Here is a 19,178-nt window from a genome sequence, read left to right on the forward strand (position 1 = left end):
GGCAGAGAACCACCTGTGAAGGAACAGTAACGTTAAAGGTTGTGACACAGGAGACATTAATTCAAAGTTAAGTTGGACATTTCAAGGGCCATATCCTCAGCTGGTGTAAATCACCACCACTCCATTGCCTGCAATGGAGCTGTACCAGCTTACACCACTTGAGGGGCTGGTCCCTCATTCTTGCTCATCCCTTTCACTACTCGAGTCCTGCAGGGATCTCAGATCGTCGTGTACTGTTAATGTAATCCTGTGTTCTCTAATACTTAAGCACAATAAGTGAATATAAGAATGAGTGTCAGACTTAACTTTGAATGTCCAAGCTCTGAAATGGTTTGTTTCACCATTGTGGCTGTAAATTAAACAGTTCTCTGTGCATTTGTGAATGCCGTGTCCTATCTTCTTCTGCTGTCTGCTGGAGGTGGACTCCATCTGGACTTCTAAGTGCAACATTTGGAGTGTTACAGGGAAGGGTGTGAGCAATTGGAGATGTGAGATACCTGACTGACAGCTCGGTCATGTGTGGGGTGGAGGGCTAGTAGGGGCCTTAACGAAGGAGTTGGAGATGATAGCTCTAAGTCACGTTTCCATGCGATCCTTTAACACCTTGTCGTTCTTGTCCTTGCACATACTTGGTAGAGATTTGGGGACAACCATTTCCTGTTTTACATTCTGCAGTCACTTCCTCTGTCTAGAGACGCAGAAGTTGTTGGTCTGATTTTCATCCCTTTTGAGGTCTTTTGTGGTCTGAAAGTGTCTGTGTAGTGGGGGGATTGCCCAAACCCAGTCTCAGTGTTGTAATATGGTGCGTGATTGCTGATTCTCTAGTCAATTCATTACATGTAATTCTGTGCTTCATCTTTCCAGAGCTGCCTTAAGTGAAATCAAGGATTGTGTGCCAGTTGCTTTCCTTTCCTCCTTTCCTGCTTGGCATCTGCTTTATTAGACAGTGCACGGTGACTACAGGCAGCTGCTCCTCTCCAGCCCTGGAGATTCCTAGGCAGCTCCAGCACTTGTGTATCTTTGAGCTTAGGCTTTTTACTCTGCTTGGAACAGCATCTCATGGGTCTCCTTCCTCCCAACGGGCTTCAGTATTCCAGCTATGAGGTTCTTGGCTGTCCTCCTCGGGTCCATATTGCCCTTCTGTTATCTACTTTCCAGTTATTCTCCGCCTGACTTTCCCATCCCTCTGTTTCCATCTCTCAAACAAGATTTTCCCTTCCTAGGGTGTGTCTCATACCTCTTCTCTCTCCTTCTGCCTGACAGAACAGCCTTTGATCTGTTTATCTCCAAATCAATTGCGTTATCTGGGCATGTGCCCTGAAAGCCTGTCTCCCAGGCCTACAGGCCCATAACTGACCCCTGTGAAAGAGGAGCACTGTTAGTAGACACGTGTTTGTGGAGAGAAAAAGATTAATCTTTGCATTTTGAAAAATACTCATTACCAAAGGCTCCCTGCTAAAGCTCAGTCCAATTCCAGCAACAGTGTAAATCAGGAATAGCTGCATTGAAGCTATTCCAGACATCTGACAGTTCAATTAAGATCAGTGGCCCCATTTATAATTTAATTTGAAAGTGTACCCAACAGCAGAGATGAAGTTTCAAAGCTACCTCAGATTTGCATGCTCATATTTTACTGTAAATGGAAGGAAATAATGTTTTTGGTGCCTTATGTAGCTTTGAAAATCTTAACCCTGAATATTTATCTGACCCTCTCTTGGGCTGGAAGCCGTGGGTGCTTTAAAACGGATACAGTGCAGAGGTTTTCAGGGATGTCCTTTTCTGGTGTTTTTTACTCCATGCTTCTAGTCCTAGCAGATCTCAGAAAGTCAGTCAGGTAGAAATTGTTTAACCCCCTAAGAATCCCACTTAGGTTTGCTTTAATTTCAGGTAGCAGAGAAAAGCCTATCGGTGTTGCATTCCTCAAAAATCAGCCTGTGTTTTGTATTTATTGTTTCATTTAATTCCTGTGCAAGGTTTTATTCCATGTCTGAGCTTCTCTGTGCTGCTCTTTGCTGTAGCATCTCTGCAGAAGAGCCTTGAGCTGGTTTGTACTCCTATCTCCTCTGAAATAAAGAACTATTGTTATCCCATTTTAGGCGAGACCGAGGCATGGAGCAATGACTGTGCAAGGTCACACAGCAAGGCTATGGCAGAACCAGGGATAGGACTCAGATCTGAGTGCTCATCCAGTGCCCTAAATCACACGACCATCTTCCCTTTCCAGGAGTGAATCCTTGCACCCTTAGAGCTAAATACTGAAAAGATTGAGGGTAAGTCATTTTGCCTCATTATTGTGCATCGGATACATGATCAAAACCCACTGCCATGTCGTCAGAGAGTGTAGTGACTGCTGAAAATCCAGCTTTCTGCTCATGTGGTTATGCAGCCTTTTATGCTCTTGTGAGCTGGTCATTTCCTGCATCTCTGAGGAGTCAACCTTTCGTGACTTCCAGTGAGAATTATGCACACAGCACAAATCAAGACTCAGATTTTATGGGAATTTACAAAAATTCAGTAGACAATTTTCATTGTACTTCCCTTCAGCTCACTGTTGTTCACTCCTTTTATGGTGTGGGTAACATTTCCTATGGGAACTGTTTTTAACATGGGCCCGATCCTGACAGTTTTTTTCCCAGGCCCTAATGTGGAAGGCACTTTAAGAAGTGCCCGTGTTTGCCTCACTTCAAACCAGTGCCTAAGCGTGCTTGTAACTGGACAAACATCCCAGTGACCTTAGGCAAATGGAGCATTTGATGCTTTATCACTCTTTTTTGAGTAGGGTGTGCCTTCCTGACACGGGATCCCAGTGGCGGCATGGGGATCTTTGTGCTCTTAGAGTGCTGACATGTGTTGTAAGCAACCCCAGAGATGAAGTAACAAGACTACACACCTAGAAATACACCTAGAAAAACAGCTGGGAGAATTATATTCTCTTCTACTCCCATAGAGTTTGCAATTTTTAAATACATATTTGTTCTTTTTGGGGGAAGTACTTCCCTGGCATGGGCAGATTAAGAACTGCAATTATTAATGCCAGTGATCCCATTCAAGATGATCTTTTTAGTTCCCTCAGAGAATATCATCTGACAATTTGCTGTCATATCCATAACAGACAAATTTGAAATGAGGAAAAAGTAATGAGAGCAAATTTAATGTGAAACATTAAACATTTAAGTTTAGGGGGAAAAATAATTAGAAAATAAAAGTAACAAGTTTAGAAGGTTGGTCATTCACTTTGCTGTCGTGGAAAGTAACCTGTCCCTTTAGTCCTTTTAATTATTTGCTACATCAGGCTAAATGATGTGCTGTAGTAGCTCAGAAACACTACAACATGTAAAAAGTTATGGCTGGTTCTTGTTGAACTATTATCATGGCATATGACTGTGAGGTGGGGCCTGCAATCACAGTTGTAAATCAAAGAACGAGTCATAGGTTAGGTACTGTTTTCCTTAGATACTGTCTCCAAGTTTGTTTTCTGTATGCTTCTCTCTTCAGTGAGGTTTGGGGAGCTTTTTGGTGGGGTTTAGAGACAAGAATGCATAGCTCCCAACCTGAAACTAAGGAGGTGCTAACTCTAAGTCTTGTTCATAATCGGTACATGGAATTCTGGCAACATCCAGGTGATAGAATTTCTGTCGCTGAAGGTTTTAGTATCACTGTCAGTTCCCACTGTTACTTCTTCTGGAAGGAAATCCAGTCATTAGTATATTTGGTTGATTAGCAGACCATCAAATCTGACTTGGTTTGAGTTTTTAGCATCTAAAAATTCCTGTTTGGGCTGATACTTGCGAATACCAAATGTCTTTCAGGATCTTGGATAAAAATACACAAAGGGAGGCTGACTTGCATGCTTCAGCAGATAATAAATCCACACATGAAGGCTGGAGTAGTCCCTCAAACAAAGAAATAAGGAGCTAAGTTTGTAACAAGTCATGTACATTCAGCTTCCCAAGGTCAGGTCTGGTGTTTCGGCCTCTACCTGCTATCTTTGATCTTGCATAATGAAGGCAACTGGTTTTACTGTCTTTGAGAGTAGCTGTTAAGTATGCAAAGAAAAGAAGCACCCGGTTGCGTCCCTATCGTTTTAAATCCCCTGAGGATTTTGAAAACATCTTGATCCTTGAGAGCAATTGCAAATTAGTAGAGAAAAGCATTCTAAACACTTCTGAAAATCCCACCCTGTTTTTTTTGGCAGGTGAGGAAAGAATATAGGAAATGTACTACCTATAATGGTCACTCAGTGACAAAGTAGGTGTTCAGAGAAAACACTCGTGCTCAAATCCTTCAGCAGTTAATGATCATCTCTACAGACCATAATACTTGAATACTTCACTTATCGATGCATCAGGGCTTGGATGACCTTTGAGACGTATGAAAATGTGACACTCCTTAGGCCGATGGTAGCTCTATGTTCTAGTAACTGATCAACCAATTACATAATTGGCCAGATCACTAACTCGCAGAAATAGATACGACTCCATTGACTTCACTGCAGATGAGTTACCTGAGGACTGACCCGAAACTCTTGCCACGAAGCAGATAATGGTTTCATATTTTGCTGTTTAGTGTTGCTGTAAAAATAGACTCATTTCCTGGAGCAGCTAAAATACAAAAAATCTGGAAAAGCAGTTTCCCACAGAGACTCATCCAGGCTGGAATCTGCTGGGGTCCCCGGATGTGAACATGTGCAGTTAGAGAACATAAAACAGCAACTTTGTTTAGGGAAGCCTCTGACCTGTCAAAAATGTAAAGCATTTGTTACCAGACTTTTCCTTGGCAATTAGCGGGTAGAATTACTCATAGAAATTGTTTTGTTTGCTCACAAGGGGAGAAGCAAGACATAAATTCAAGATATCCCCTGGTTGGCCACAAGAAAGAAGACTGTTCACAGAGGGCCTGTGGGTGAAGTGCTGAGTGGCTTCAGCTCTCTTTGGGGATGAACTCCTCCAGAATTGCTGGACGTCCTTGGCTGGGATTTTTTTTTCAGTGGTCTGAGGGATTTGAGCATCCAATTTCAGTTTGTTTTGACAAGAAATTCAAGAAACCTCAGCTGGCTTCAGACTCCCTCTGTGTTCTGCAGAGAAGCTAGCTTGGGCCCTGGCATGTCCCCGTGAGTGTTGCCTTCCTTTCCCAGGTAGCAGCACTCAAACCCCAGGTTAGCTTTCTCTGTTTGGTGTAGGTGTTCCCCAGCAGTGACTTTCCTAGTGCCTGTTACATGCCCCATTCACAGCCTGCCATTGCAGATGGGGAACCCTCCTTACTCCAGCCATGCTTCACCTTTTCCTTAGCGCCTTGGATTACATGTCTTTTCTGTATAAAGGTGGTGCTGGTTTAAGCTGAAGACCAGGGAGGTTTCAAGAGACCAGGTTTGCTGCTCTGGGGCCTGCTTTGCTCTGGGGCCTGTTGCCCAGCTGTGCCTGCTGTGTGAGGCCAGAGAAGGAGGGAGAGATGCTGCAGCACTTTGGAGAAACCAAGATATGCCTCCTCCTGCTCAAACAGTCCTGCCTGAAGATGTATCCTCCCTGGCTGCCACCAAGCACTGCAGTTCCCCTCCTTCCCCCTTGCCTTGAAGGGCTGATGTTTCCCTCACGCCAACAAGTCCCTTGTGCAGGGAAGGGTCTCATGCTGCGTTATGTGGTTGAGGAGATGTGGTATCTGCTTGACAGCAAGACTGCCATGCAGACTGAGGGCTCTGTGCTCATGCACTTGGGAGTGAAGACATTTCTTGGTTCAAACTCACGGTGAAGCAAGCTGCTCAGGGGTCTCCTTGGAGCCAGAAAGCTACTCAAAAGTGTGTTCCTCTTAACTGCAGTGGGTTTCCACAGCAAAAATGACAGGAGCCGTGTCTGAGCCCGGCAGGTTAACGCTCAACCTGTGTACTTTACTGATTGCCATAAATGCTGCTTTTAAATCAAATAGTCACTCTTTATTCAGGGATATCTGTTTCTCTTACATGTGCTTCAGAAGAGCTTGCCTAACAGCTTGTATCCATTTGTTGTGAAGAGCCTGCTGGCTGACCCAAAATGGTTAGACTATGTCTGCATATCTAATGGGGGTTTGGGGACCTTGCAGCTGGGGTTAGCAAGTGCAAATGTTTCCCATTAGCTCCCTGCATTCCCCTAAATTGTGATTCAGCAAGGGAGCCAGTGGAAAGCTGAACTTGAGGCGTGTGACATGCTTCTTTGAAGTTACTTGTGCTTAAAGTTAGGCATGATCGAAGTTGGCTTGCTAAGCTGAGGCCCTGAAGAGCCTACCGTGCTATCAGTCTTTTCCTTTCATGCATTGCCTGGAGTGATGCTAGTTTCAGAAGTGATCTGCAGCCTTTTGGTAAACTATTCCATAGCACAGAGGGGACGCTTTAACTATTCCATGGCTTTCTACCAGAGCAAGTTCAACTCCACTAGAAAGCCCACAGCAATGCCTGCCCTCTCCAGGCCTCTGAGGTCTCTTTCTTCCTCATTTTCTTCAGCGTGTTTCTTTTCTAAGGCAAGTGAAAAAAAAAATAGTACCTTAAAAAGGTGGGAAATTAAACATCATATAATCTTGATTCCTGTATCTCACTTAATTAAGGAGAAGTTTGATCTGGTATTTCTAAAACAAGCATACGTGAAGAACACTTTGAGCGACTTCAAAAGAGTTTTCAGGCTAGATCAGGAAAAGATAAAACAAGAAGTGGAAACTTTTAATACACTTTATAACCCATTACCTACAGGAAGTACATTGTTGCATGGGATACTAATGCTTTCTGCAGGAGGAGGTTTCCAGAAGGAAAAAATGTGGCACTTCCTGTCTCTTAGAGGAAAGGTCTCAGGGTTTTTGCAATCTTTGCAGTGGATGGGTATGGTCCTATCACCAGGACAGGTTCTACCTCTGGGAAAAGGCTTTTGAAAGTTCCAGGTCTGCACACCATCGAATTTCTGTAGCAATTTCCTGGTCAGGCTGTGGAAAGTGATAAAGGGGATGGTGAAAGTCTGTCTGGTTTGCAGTTGTTCTACTCTGCACCCCAGGAGGCAGAAATAGTGCACTGCAAATACCTGGCTGCAGGCAGAGTGGCCAGAACACCTCTGAATGACGGGATGGCCATGTGATGTCAGGCAGGTAGTGTTTGAGTGAGAATAGCAAAAAGTGACACTTGTCTCGAAAATTAGTATTTGTAATTAACTCAGCCAAAGAAGTAATCCTTAAATCCTGGCTTTGGATGAGGATCTGAATCCTAGGCTACTGGGTTTGCTGCTGGGGACTTGATGCTCTCAGAAGTGTTGTGAAACAGGGACGTTTCATATTCACAAAGCACCCGGAGATCCTACAGGTGACAAGGAACAGTGTTCTACTGCTTAAAGCGTTCCCTGGTGTGAGCAGGCCCCTTGCTGGTGCCTAGAGCACTGAGGGGTTGTGCCACAGGCACAGCTGGTGGTTTCAAGCCCAAGTCAGGACCGGCTGGTGCTGGGTGCACCTCTGTCATGGGCAGGGCATTGCACACACACCGGTTCCCTTGCCATCCTCCACCGTGGGGGATCCGTCCGCCCACCACGTCTTTTATTTCACTCCAGCTGTGAGGATAGCTCTGCTGTGTGTAAAAACATATTTTAGTTGGCAAGGCATTTCCCTCAGGACTGAAGCACACGGGTGGTGAAGCTTGAGCATTTTTTTTTCTTCAATACAGGCAAGATGTTTAAATATCAGATAATTCAGATTATTGACTATTGGTATCCTTATGCACCCAGATACTTCTCAACTTGTGGTCACTGGAGGGCTGCCTTACTGAAAATCAGGAGGCATTTACCCTTGTGAGAGCTTCTGCTCATGCTTGAAAGTGAGATTCAGACTCCTAAGTCACAGAGAAGCTTTTGCAAACGTTGTGTCTGTCTTTTTGTTTCCTTATAAATCAACCTGCTTGGCCCAGACTGAATGTTTCAATAATGAACCCCCGAAGGAAGGACAGTCAGATTGCTTCTTTCTGAGCCTTTCCCCTTTGGAGCGCTTGGGGTCACATGGCATCTGTCCTGACCTTAAGGACCTGCTTTCTGGAGGCTTTTTTACGGTGCTAACAACCCCCACATTTTAACTAGCCGTTAAATAAGCCAGTCAGTGGTAACTATTCAGGACAGGGATTAGAAGAGTATTCTTACTGGGATACAAGATGGCTCTGTCCATGTGCTGGCCAGGGATGAAGGGCTGGAAAACTGTGTGGTGGAAGAGACTATTAATGTGATTTTCCACAACTTTCCTTGCAGCTGCATTTTTGAGGAGAGAGAGAGAGAGATGGCTAGGCTTGCAGTAACATGTTGTGCCGTCATAAATGCTACAGCCACCATCTGTTTCCAGCCCACGACTTGAAAGAAAACTGAGCAGTAATCTCATAATTCACATGAGCATTTTACACTTGTGAACCCTTCCCAACCTTTGTCTAATAATGAGGGGAGTGCATGGTGCTAAGGTTTGTATTTTTCCTGTGCATATTAGTGTTTATTTGTATGTCTCTCTCTGTTTTGTTGTGGGTTTTGGTTGGTTGGTTTTGTGGGGGGTTTATTTTATTTTATTTTCTTCCACGGGCCCATAAAAAAATTTCTCTCTGGGAGGAAAATCAGACCAGTCCCAGGTTAAAAGAAACATAATAAAGGCAAAAATCCCAATTCCATTGACCTTGCTGGCAGAATTCTCCAGGAGGAGGTGCATTTAACATTCCTACTGTGTCTGTTGTAGTTACTTGTTGATGAAAAGAAAGACAGACATTAGAAAGTGAAGAGGCAGGTTGCCGAACTGCCCTTTCCCTGCAGAAACAGAGCTGCTAGAATAGCTGGACATGCGCATTTGAAACCCTGCACCATCAGATAGGATGGTAATGGTAGGTCGGATTTTAATGAAAACAAATTCTTCTGCTAATCTTCGCTTGGGGCTGGCCCTCCGTGGGATTAAGGATACCACCTGCTGTGCCACTGACATGCTCAGGTTGGGGCTGCTGGTGGGTGGGAAGGACACACGACGTCTCTGAGGGCGACTCTGGAGGGATGGAGGTCCCCCCCACCCCGTCCTGTTGCAATCCCCTCAGGGAAGCCAAAGAGTTGAGATCATTTAGCCGATGGAAATGCTGCTCCCCTCCAGCCTGCAAAGCCCGGCTGACATCATTAAGGATTTCTTTTTGACTGTTCTGCAAAACCAAGGGCTGTTCTTTCTCTGGGCCTCCTCTCGTCTTTGGACCCAATTTGCACGCCTCCTCCCAGCACGGCCGAACAGGCTGAACGAACTCCTGCTCCCCTCTGGCCTTAGAAACGGCGACTTTCATCATCTCAACCGGACTGCAGAGCAGTTTAAGGATGAAAGGGCTTCTCATTTCCTATATTCTTCTGCTGCTAGAACCATAAATCCTTGATGGACTGAGTGTACAGCAAACTGCTACTGCAAGCAAGCGAGATTTATTTTGTGTTGTCATATGTATGGTCAAACTGTCCAAAAATTGCCAAACAGAACTGAGCTGCTGATGGGCAACCAATGCAATCTCTTCTCATTTTATTTAAAAAATAAATAGCTATCAATCAAAGGAACTTATTCTGACATGTGCTACCTGTTGGGTGATCCTTGGTATCTCCAGGGTGTGCCTGTAAGTGGAAGAAAGCTGCCAGCCGTTGCAAGATTGAGCAGACATGACATGAAGATCCACCAGTAACAGGTTTGTGGGCTCACTAGGGTTTGGGACAGGTTAAAGGGAAGTTCCCTTTTTTAGCCCTACTCGTGGTTCTGGATGCATTTGTTTGGGTAGCAGGGGTGCACAGAGACCCTGTCCAGACACATTGGCCTCTGCTTGAATCAATGGCACAGCTCCACTGACCTGTATACGGCAGTGGCCTGTCCTCTGCCTTGCAGATTGATCAAAGGTGGATTGTTGATGGATCTCTGGGATCTCTAGAGCTGGCCTGTGTCTATTTTGGTGCCTTGTGATGGTAGATGAGCTAAAAAGGAGACAGTAGAAAGTCTTCAAGCTGATGAGGTCTGAATCACATATATTTCTGTATAATTTTCTTACAGAGCGAACAAGCCTGGAAAGTGATATTCATTCTTTATCCAATTAATTACATCCGGGGGTGTTGGGAGCTGTCGTATAAAGTGGCCTTTCCCCTCCTCCTGTTGTTGTCCTGCTGGATTCAATCCCTGCAGCCTCCCATCCCCTCGACTGTAGCTTCAGCTACAGACACATCTGGTGTGTTTTGCCCCCCACACATGCTGGTAGGAGCCTTCTCTGCACTCCCCTCACTGGCACACACGCCATGGCTTTGGTGTCTGTGGAGTTATGAGCATCTTTCCCGATGCTTCTTGTTGTGTGAGAGGCAAAGAGAGAGAGAGAGAGAGGGCACGGGAAGGGCAATGGCAGGGAAGGCCTCTGACATGAAATTCCCAGGAACAGGATTTGCACATTTTATGACCGTTCAGATGGAAATGCAACGAACCTGAATTATTACTCCTTAATCCTGCTTTCTCACTTTCCTCCCAGCAGCCTCCTCCCCTCGAGCTTAGGTAATACAGAAGCTTATAAACAAATCCCACTGCGTGAAAACTAGCAAAGGGGGAAGGAAAAAAACAAAACAAAAAAAAAGGACCTGGGTTAGGGCTGTGATGGATAGACAGGTGGAAGGCAGGCACCAGAAGGGGGGATGAATGGTAAAAGCCTTTGATGGAAACACTAAAGAGCTATTGAAAATCCAAGGGGTGGGGGGAGGGAGGAGAAAGAATAGCAGAAGGAGGGAAAGCAGGGGAGCCGTGCCCCCCTTCCCCCCTCCCTCTTTCTCAGGATGTTGAAAGTATTTGTCCTCCGTTACAAAATGATTGAACTGCCGCCAGGCCAGGCCACCCTTCCAGCCATTGCACTGGGAAACTGGCACTTCTGAAAGCCCCGTCGCCTCTCAAATTTTATAGCTTTCCCATTTTGTGGGAGTTTTTGTGTTGTGCTCCTTGCAGGATTGTTTTCAGGTTTGCCACGTCTCAAAGAAACTAATGTTTTTGTTGCTCTGACAAACACAGAATCCAGGTAATGAAAGGAAGAATTAAAAAATAAAAGCGCATTTTTATCTGAAAACCCAGCTGTCTGCCTTTTATTGAGTCGGAATTTCATGCATTTGGTATTCACGACCTTGCATTAATATTCCTTTGGTTTATCTCTAGCGCTTTTTGAAGGAGGAATTTCATCCTGTAAGTAATGCTTCCACTTTACTGATGTGCACAAAAGCAGCGCCCAGTTCTTCGCAGTCAGAGTAGTGAGGATGATCCTGTTATATCGTAATTAAAGTGGCTTTTGCATCAGGCAAGTGCAAACGACAGTGGGAAAAGATAATCTTTGCCCTTTCAGAGTGGCCCCTGAAGTTCTGCGGTGCCTTTGTCCTGCAAGATCTGCAGATGGGAAGAAAGATGGAGGGCCTGCATATGAGATTTAGTGCTGCCAGAGGCTGTATTTGTGTTGTGTATTTATATGTGCATGTATTTATATCAGCCTGATGCTTGGGAAGTACTGAAGCCTTCTCAAGAATTAGATCTGGGTGTCAGTAGACACATCCTCCACCCAAGCTCTTGTTAACCCAGTGTCTGCCCGGTGCCACTTGCATGCTGTTGCTTCCAGAGAGGCCAATGAGCTTGAAGTGCCATCCTAGGTGTGGTGAGCCTGGTTCTGCTGCCTGCTCTGGGTGCTGGGAGTGTGCATGCCCTCCCTTCCCACCCGTGCAGCACCCTCGGATGCAGCTCCAAGGACAGTCCTCCGAGTAAACAGGGCCGACCGTCAGCTGTCTGCTGCCTCCAAGATTAGATCCTGGGATTAGGTCCCTGATGGGCTGGCCATGCTGTGCAATTAGAACAGGCCTAAGAGGGCAGAGAGGCAATACCCATCCCTCACGGAGCTGCGTGCTTGCTCCCAGACCCACTGCAGCTGAAAGCAGATCTCTCTGGTAATGTAGATTTGCAGTGGCACTTTCCACCTAAACATCTCCAGTGCCTCGTTATGTTCATTAACATTCACAATGCCTCAAGAGAGGCAACACTGCCTTTATCCCCACGTCCAAAATAAGAGAGAGGGCAAATGATCTGCTCAAGGTTAGACAGGGAGTCACTGGAGATGGTGCTTCAGCCTCCTGCCTTCAGAGGAATTTGCTGCAGTGACCAAAGCAAACAGTCCCTGCTGTTACACCGCCGGACCGTGGCGTGTCATCCGCACATCTCCTATCTGAGATGCTGTGTCTGGGAAGGTACCGCTGGCCTTGCACACTAACTTTTCGGTTTGGAGCGTGGGTGAACGCTTGTCACCATGCCAGGATGACACAAAGTCTAGAAATTATGATGGCAATTCAGGTCACTGCATAACGGGGGGGATAAATGCTGCCTCAGAAGCGTCCCTGTCTAGTGTCACGGCGAGTGATTATTTAAGCTGCGGGGACATGGCTGTGGCAAAGATCAGGTTGTAGCTGATATGAATCATGCCTTGAAACAACACTTTCCTTCTTACATTGTGAAAATTGCCGAGGTATGGGAAGTGAGGGGAAATGGGATTTCCCTGGAGGTTAAAGATTTTCCTTTAATCAGCTTTCATAATGTTAATTAAATGTTTGGAACAATGGCTCTGTCCCGGGATCCGCCCGCTCTTGCATAACTATCTCACAATACCGTTTTCACTTTCATGTTTGTTTGCCAGCGTGATTCAAAGTGAGAGCTGGGCAAGACTCCCGCTCCAAGGAACTGCTTGGGTTTTGGGAAAACTCGAGTCCCTCTCTTAGCTCTCCAAGGGAGAGAAGACCCAAAGCCTCCCTTCCTGAGAAGGAGCAGCCTGGAGGGATCCCAGCACTCTGTCTGTCAGAGTTACCCCATCTTCAAATGGGGATAATAAAAACTTAGGGCTGTTTTGAGATGGGGATATACAAATATCTCCCCACCCATATGGAGGAATGGGTGTGTTTATAGAGGTCAGTACGTGGGTATTCTGGGTAGGTGTCTATTGCAGTGCCCTTGTTCCCTGGAGTTTTCATTCTTTCTGTGGCATAGTTGCCACATGCCCATGGGAGCCATCATTTCTGGTCCTTTGAGTGATGGGCTTTAGGTAACTCAGGCATGTATGGCTCACATGGAGCGCTCAGGGGAAGAGGGAATTTGGGGAATGGTTCACAGGCAGGGGATGTGACATCGGTTACCCCAGATACCGCACACCATGGGAGCAGGCGCTGCACCCAGTGTGTGTCCACATCCCCAAGGTCCTCTTGGTGCCAGGCTGGGATGTGTCCTGGGTCCGAGTTGTGCTGGCATGGCCCAACATGGGTCTGGGGGTGTGCTTCGAGCACCCACTGGCCACACGCGTGTAGGGGTGCACATGCACACAGAGCCACAGCCCAGCCACCTCTGTCCTTGAGTTTCTTCAGTTCAAAAACAAAAGCTTGGGATCAGTTCAAGCAGCATACAGGCATGCAAGCAAGGACCCCAGCTCCCTGGATGGTGATGTTATTTCCATGCCATCCACTGGACTCTTACAGATCAACCATTCATTTTTTCTGTTGAAAAGACTTATTTCCAGAAAAATTAAAAGTACAAATGTCAGACAGTATCAGGGAGGAAAAAATGGAAAAAGGAAAAAAAAAAAAGAACGTATTATATTTTAGGTCAAAGTGTTATCTAGCCCAAGATTTTTAAATATGCACAAAATGCAGTTTCTGCAGAGGGCCCATTAATCAGCCGCTGGGAGAAATGCCTTTTTTAACCTCTAAAGCCGAAACCAAAAAGCTGTGAGTGCCTGGGCAGCTCAGCTTCCCCATCACACGCACAGCATGCCTCGGTGCAGGAGAGCACCTATAACTGCACCGGCTCTACACTTCCTTAGCAACGTTAGTTAGCATCTCTGCAAAGGGCTGTTTAAGCCCAGTTAGCCGCTCATCACGCAAAGCTCTACATGGCAGTTTCGCTGTTGACACATGCTTTTGTCTGCTTAGAGAAGGTGCCCTGCAAACACAAAGGTTAGGTGGCTTTTATGTCACTTATTTCTGATTCATTGGCCCTGAATTAGTAGCTCGGAGGCACATCGTTCTCCTACGGGCGGGAAAAGGGGTTGCCCCTCTCCTCTCCACACCTTTGCAAACTTTGCCCTGCTAAGATCACAAGCTGTAGGAAGTCTGGGAGGCGAAGTCCCAGGTACCGCCAGCGGTAAAAACCTGGAGTAAACACATTAGGTGTGTTTGAAAGACCTTTTGAGGGAGCTTGGACCGCCTGGCTCAGTTTCCATAAACCACAGGCAAGATTAATTTCAAGTCTGATTTTGATAGCGTGAAGGCTTACTCCTTAATATAGGAACTGGCCGTGTAATTAATGTAAATATGTATATTTTTTTCTGTCTGGCAGCGCAGGACACGAGGAACTGAAACTTCTCCACACCCGTTTGATTAGTGCAGGAGTGGCAGGAGGAATTCTTTCTCCCTTGGTCATTCCAGGCAACCTTTGAGCCCAGCTTTTCCACCCCGTTCCCATTAAGGAGCCGCAGAGGCCAGCGGGTGAGCCCTGAGCCAGCTGGGAGGCATCAGGTGCCTTCAAAGCCTCGGCCGGCCCTTCTTGATAAATGCAGGGTGAGGTGTGTAATGCGCTTGGTGCCGGCTCCCTGTCCCACACAGCTCCTGTCCCAGCAGGGATGAAATCAAAATAATAAATAAATAAAACACGAGGTATAAAGGGAAAAGCCATTTCTTGAACTTTTAAGTCACTTTATGGAGCAAATCGAGGATACAGGGGTTGGGGCTCGCTGTTCTTTAACAGAGGGCTGCTGGCTGTAGGTCTTACCCCCCCCTTTCATGGGATTTGGGTGGCAAAGCCTTGAAAGCTGAGCTGTTCCCTCCCTCCCAGATGGTGAAGGGCACTGTAAATTTGCACGCTGAAGGAATGCAAAATCCTGTCTGCACCTTTTGGGCTGAGACGAATGAAAATTTTGTTGTCAGCCTGGCTTGGCATCACCTTTCCAGTTCTCTTTGGCTTTTCTCTCCACGTGAATCATCTCTCCAGTTCACTTCTCTTTTGTTTGTTCTGTAATTGCTGGCTTAACCTGGAGGCACGAGGCTTCCTTGTGGAAACATCACCCGGCTGTCAGTCAGCGAGGGAGAGGTGGTACAGCTGGTACAGTCCTTCCTCCCTCTCGGGAGTCAATGAATCATCCCTTGAATATGCAATATCATCCAGGACAGGAGCCAGGATCCTCAACAGGCACATGAATTCCAGCATCTCTGGAAATGGTATTCCCACATTTTGGGCAGGCTAAGAGACAGTAAGTAAATAAGCAAGCTGTGGCATTTACAATCTCTGCTGTAGTATTTGAAGTGACTGAGCTGCACTCTAACTGCTTGTGTAGGTATTAAAAATATGAAGAGAAAGGCATGTATCCTTCATCTGATACTGCCCAGGGCAGCTTCACGGCATGGCCCATTTAATGCCATTGAGCAGCCCACTGAACAATTAAAAACCCACCAAAAACAGCAACTGCTGTGAAAATCCACATGAACCGATGCCTCCCCAGCCCTCGCCATCGCCGGCCTCTCTGTTCCTCCTTTGAAGCCATGCCAGCACCGTCTCCTGGGCCCACACGGAGCCCTTTCTCATCACCCTCATGTAAGAGCCGCACGAGGCACACTGACTCCTTCCTACGGTGGGGTTCTTGCTCAGAAGGGTTTCTCCTCTAAGGAAAGGCCAGCATCCTTCCTGGGCTGCGGATGAGGTGTAGCTGGGCACGCAGGGAAGACCCACTGCATGATCAGGTAGTTGGGTAATTGGCGATACAGCATCGTACAACATCAGCTGGTTCTCCTGCTGTGCCCGCGGATTCGGTACAACTACCTCTGGACGAATACATGAGTAGCTTTCAGCACGAGGTGTGTGAGAAGTGCAGAAGGAGAGGAGCACTGGTCTGGTCCAGGGGAGAAATAGAGGTCAGGGGGGCTGTGGTGTTGTTTTCTCCACTCTGGTATTAGTACCAATGGATAAGACTTTTCCTGCTCTGCTTTCCTGTCAAGGTTCCAGCTACGAGTTAACCTTCATCAGTCCTTCTGATGATAACGGTGAAAGTGAAATACCGTTCAAATTCTCTTCCTATATGTTTAAACCACGCTGGCACTTTTCCAGGCAGTGTTTGTGCCCCTGTTTATGCCGCAGACCCTGGTGACCCTCGAATACTTTTATTTACGACAGCATAAGCATCATTTCCATGGCAACATGCTCCTCAAGCTGCAGATTGAGGATTGCAATTTCCTAAGCAATAGAAGAAGCGATGGTGGATTTTTATTTTTCTTTTCCTAATCAGCTAGTAGGAACTTTCCTGTGCAAAACGATCAGCTACGGCAAATCATTTAACAGCCACATTATAATCAAGGCAATTTTAAAGCCCAGCATGGTTAGCCTGAAAAGAAAAGAGAGTTAGATCCAGTTGTATAATGGAAATGAAGATCATGCAATGATATCCTCACTGGTACTCTGGTAAATTGACTTCACCTTGCTCTGTGATGCAGCCTAATGAGGAGCAGAGCAGTTTACTCCACTGGAGCGACACATTGTTTACAGGAAGACTACACAATTATAATCCTATATGGTCTCAGAAATGCTTTTCCATATTGGAGAAGATGACAAAGCCTGCTTGAATATGGTCCAAACTATCAACAAAGGGATGTTATTAACAGATTTGTTGGTTAGTGGCTCACGTGCAATTACACTTAGTGCTTTCTGCCTTCAGAGAGCCCCGGGGTGGAGCTGATCCCTGACATGGAAGAGATGCCTGTTCCTACACAAATGCCAGCACAGCCCTTCCCGTTGTTGCCAGTGTTGCCGATGGAAATACAGAGCAGGGTCTGTTGGGAAGCATCGCTCAGCAGTGCCACAGCGTTGCTTTCCTCCCCAAAACCAATTTTCAAAAGCAGTAAGTGCTGCGGAAGGAATTCAGAAAAGGAGTGATGAGCTCATTGAGAGCATATCCAGGCAAGATTTGCTGCTACATGCCTGAATGGGTGGGCTTCACAGAACTGCCGTGGACCTCTCAGCAGTATCAGTCACTCTTGTCTCCCATTTCCAAGCTGGACCTTAACAGTGAGGGTGTCACCCCAGAATTATCGAAGATAAATTGTCAAAGTCATGCTAGAAATTATTTCAAGTTGGTTTTTGCCCCAGAATTATTTGGGTGATGGGTAAAGAGATATTAATCTGCATGGTTCTGTAACGAGGTCCAGCCCTACTTGGTAAATACCAATTTGCTTCAGACTTTGGATACTGTTTTTGGGCCAGAATTTCCACTGCTTTTGAAAGCATTAGGACAGCAGGGGGGGTCTCCAGGTTTGGGGCACCCCCACATCTTGTGAGCTCTGGGTGGTCGTTAACTCTCCTGGGGGAAGCTGGCTAAACACTACATTTGAACGCCACCAGAGAAATTAATCAGAGACAGGTTAATTTGGTGTACTGGGGTGTGAGATGTTGGTCCAAGCACGCTGTGGAACTCAACCTGAAAAGCTCTCAGGACGTCAAGAACTACAAGAAACCCTCAACCAGAGCCACTGCATGCTCATGTGCAGGGCCACCTTAGCGCCCCAGCATCCTCCTCCCTCTGAAGTCGTCGACAGACTTGGTTTGGAGACTGAGAGCCTGGTTTAGGAAATCAGGGAACTAAATCTGCTCTGCCCTTGGGAAAGTGCTCACCCTCAAGCTGGCTGGCGACAGAGGAGGAGGACGAAGGTTTTTCAGCATGCTCTTATGGTTTCAGACTTGAACTTGGAACTGTTTGTTTTTGCTACGCCACCCCTTCCGCCCTAGTTAATAGTCAACTTTGAAACCCAGCTTTATGTCCCATGTGTTTGATTTACATTTCAAATGCAGGGCCAGCAGGGCAGGCTGTCTAAATCACTTGTCAGCACAAGGGAAGGAGGTGACACAGTGGGAGGAAAAAGCTAGACGCGGCTGTGGCCCAGTATAAACGCTCTGGCAGCTGGGCATTGCTGTTGCTGGGAGAGTCCCCAGCAAGCGACAACTGCTCACCTTGCTCAAAGGTTGAGGTCTAACCCAGGCAACACACAGGGACCCGCTTGTCTCCTTTGATTTACACTCGATTCCTCCAACGCTACAGCCCTGCATCCTGTTTTCCTTATCCACTGCAGCTGTATGTGAAGGTGAGGGCTTGAAAAGACCTAGCAAGAAGAGTTTCTTTTGAAACCCCAAAATAGCCTGTCATGATTTTTTAAATTTTATTATTATTTTTTTGGTCAGCATGTTGCAAATCTTAAATTTATCACTGATGTGTAGCTGGATCGACATACAGGAAACCTATCTCATCGTGAGTCGGAGGGCACAGGGCAGAGGGAGTTCACTGGCCACTCTTAAAAAATGTCTGGCTGGAAATATCATTTTCAGCTGCTCTTTGATGAGGTAACATCAAGGAGCAGAGCAGAGTGACTGTGCACACCGCACAGGCCAGTGCCAAATGGTGTGCAGCGCCAGTCAATGCCGCATTGAGGAAAGGGGAAACATTTGCAAAATCAGTCAAAAATGAACTAGATGTGTTTTAAAGCAATTACTTTCCAGACTGTTTACTCTGAATGACACAAATATGACCGGCCCATCCTTAGAGACCTTTGCGGGCTCGACCTGATGGATGTGGTGATGCCTAATCCTGCCCTCACTGATGCTGCCCAGAGTTGTGCCTGTGCTTGTTTCAACAGCTCCTGAGCAGAGTCTGACTGGCTGCCGTGCGCTGCCCTAATGCCTTCGTACAGACAAGACATCTTCTCGTCTCTTTAGAGCAAACACAAGACCCTTGGGCTGCAGAGGGAACTGCGCCCATGGCAGGTGGAGGAGCCAACGTGGAGCCACGAGCCCAGCACCATCAGAGCCTGGTGTGAGCATCGTGCTGTCCCAGCGAGCCCACACCCACCATGGCTTTACTGGAAATAGTCTGCTGCTTGTGAGCATGTGAAAAGCTACCTGCCAGGTTCAGCCGACGTAAATCCCCATAAATTCATTCACCAGCCTTATTCCCGGAGAACTGCTGCCTAACACTCCGTTTCTTCCTAGCTGCAGTTTCTCTCAGTTAATTTTAACGACAGAGCCTTGCTCTCAGTTTCACCACACACGTCCTCTATATTGCTAAAAAGGTACTGATGAACATGAGCTGCATTACCAGAAATCACATTCCCATTCCTTGGCTCATT

Source organism: Gallinula chloropus, assembly GCF_964237585.1.
Source record: "Gallinula chloropus genome assembly, chromosome: 15".
Classification (NCBI taxonomy): domain Eukaryota; kingdom Metazoa; phylum Chordata; class Aves; order Gruiformes; family Rallidae; genus Gallinula; species Gallinula chloropus.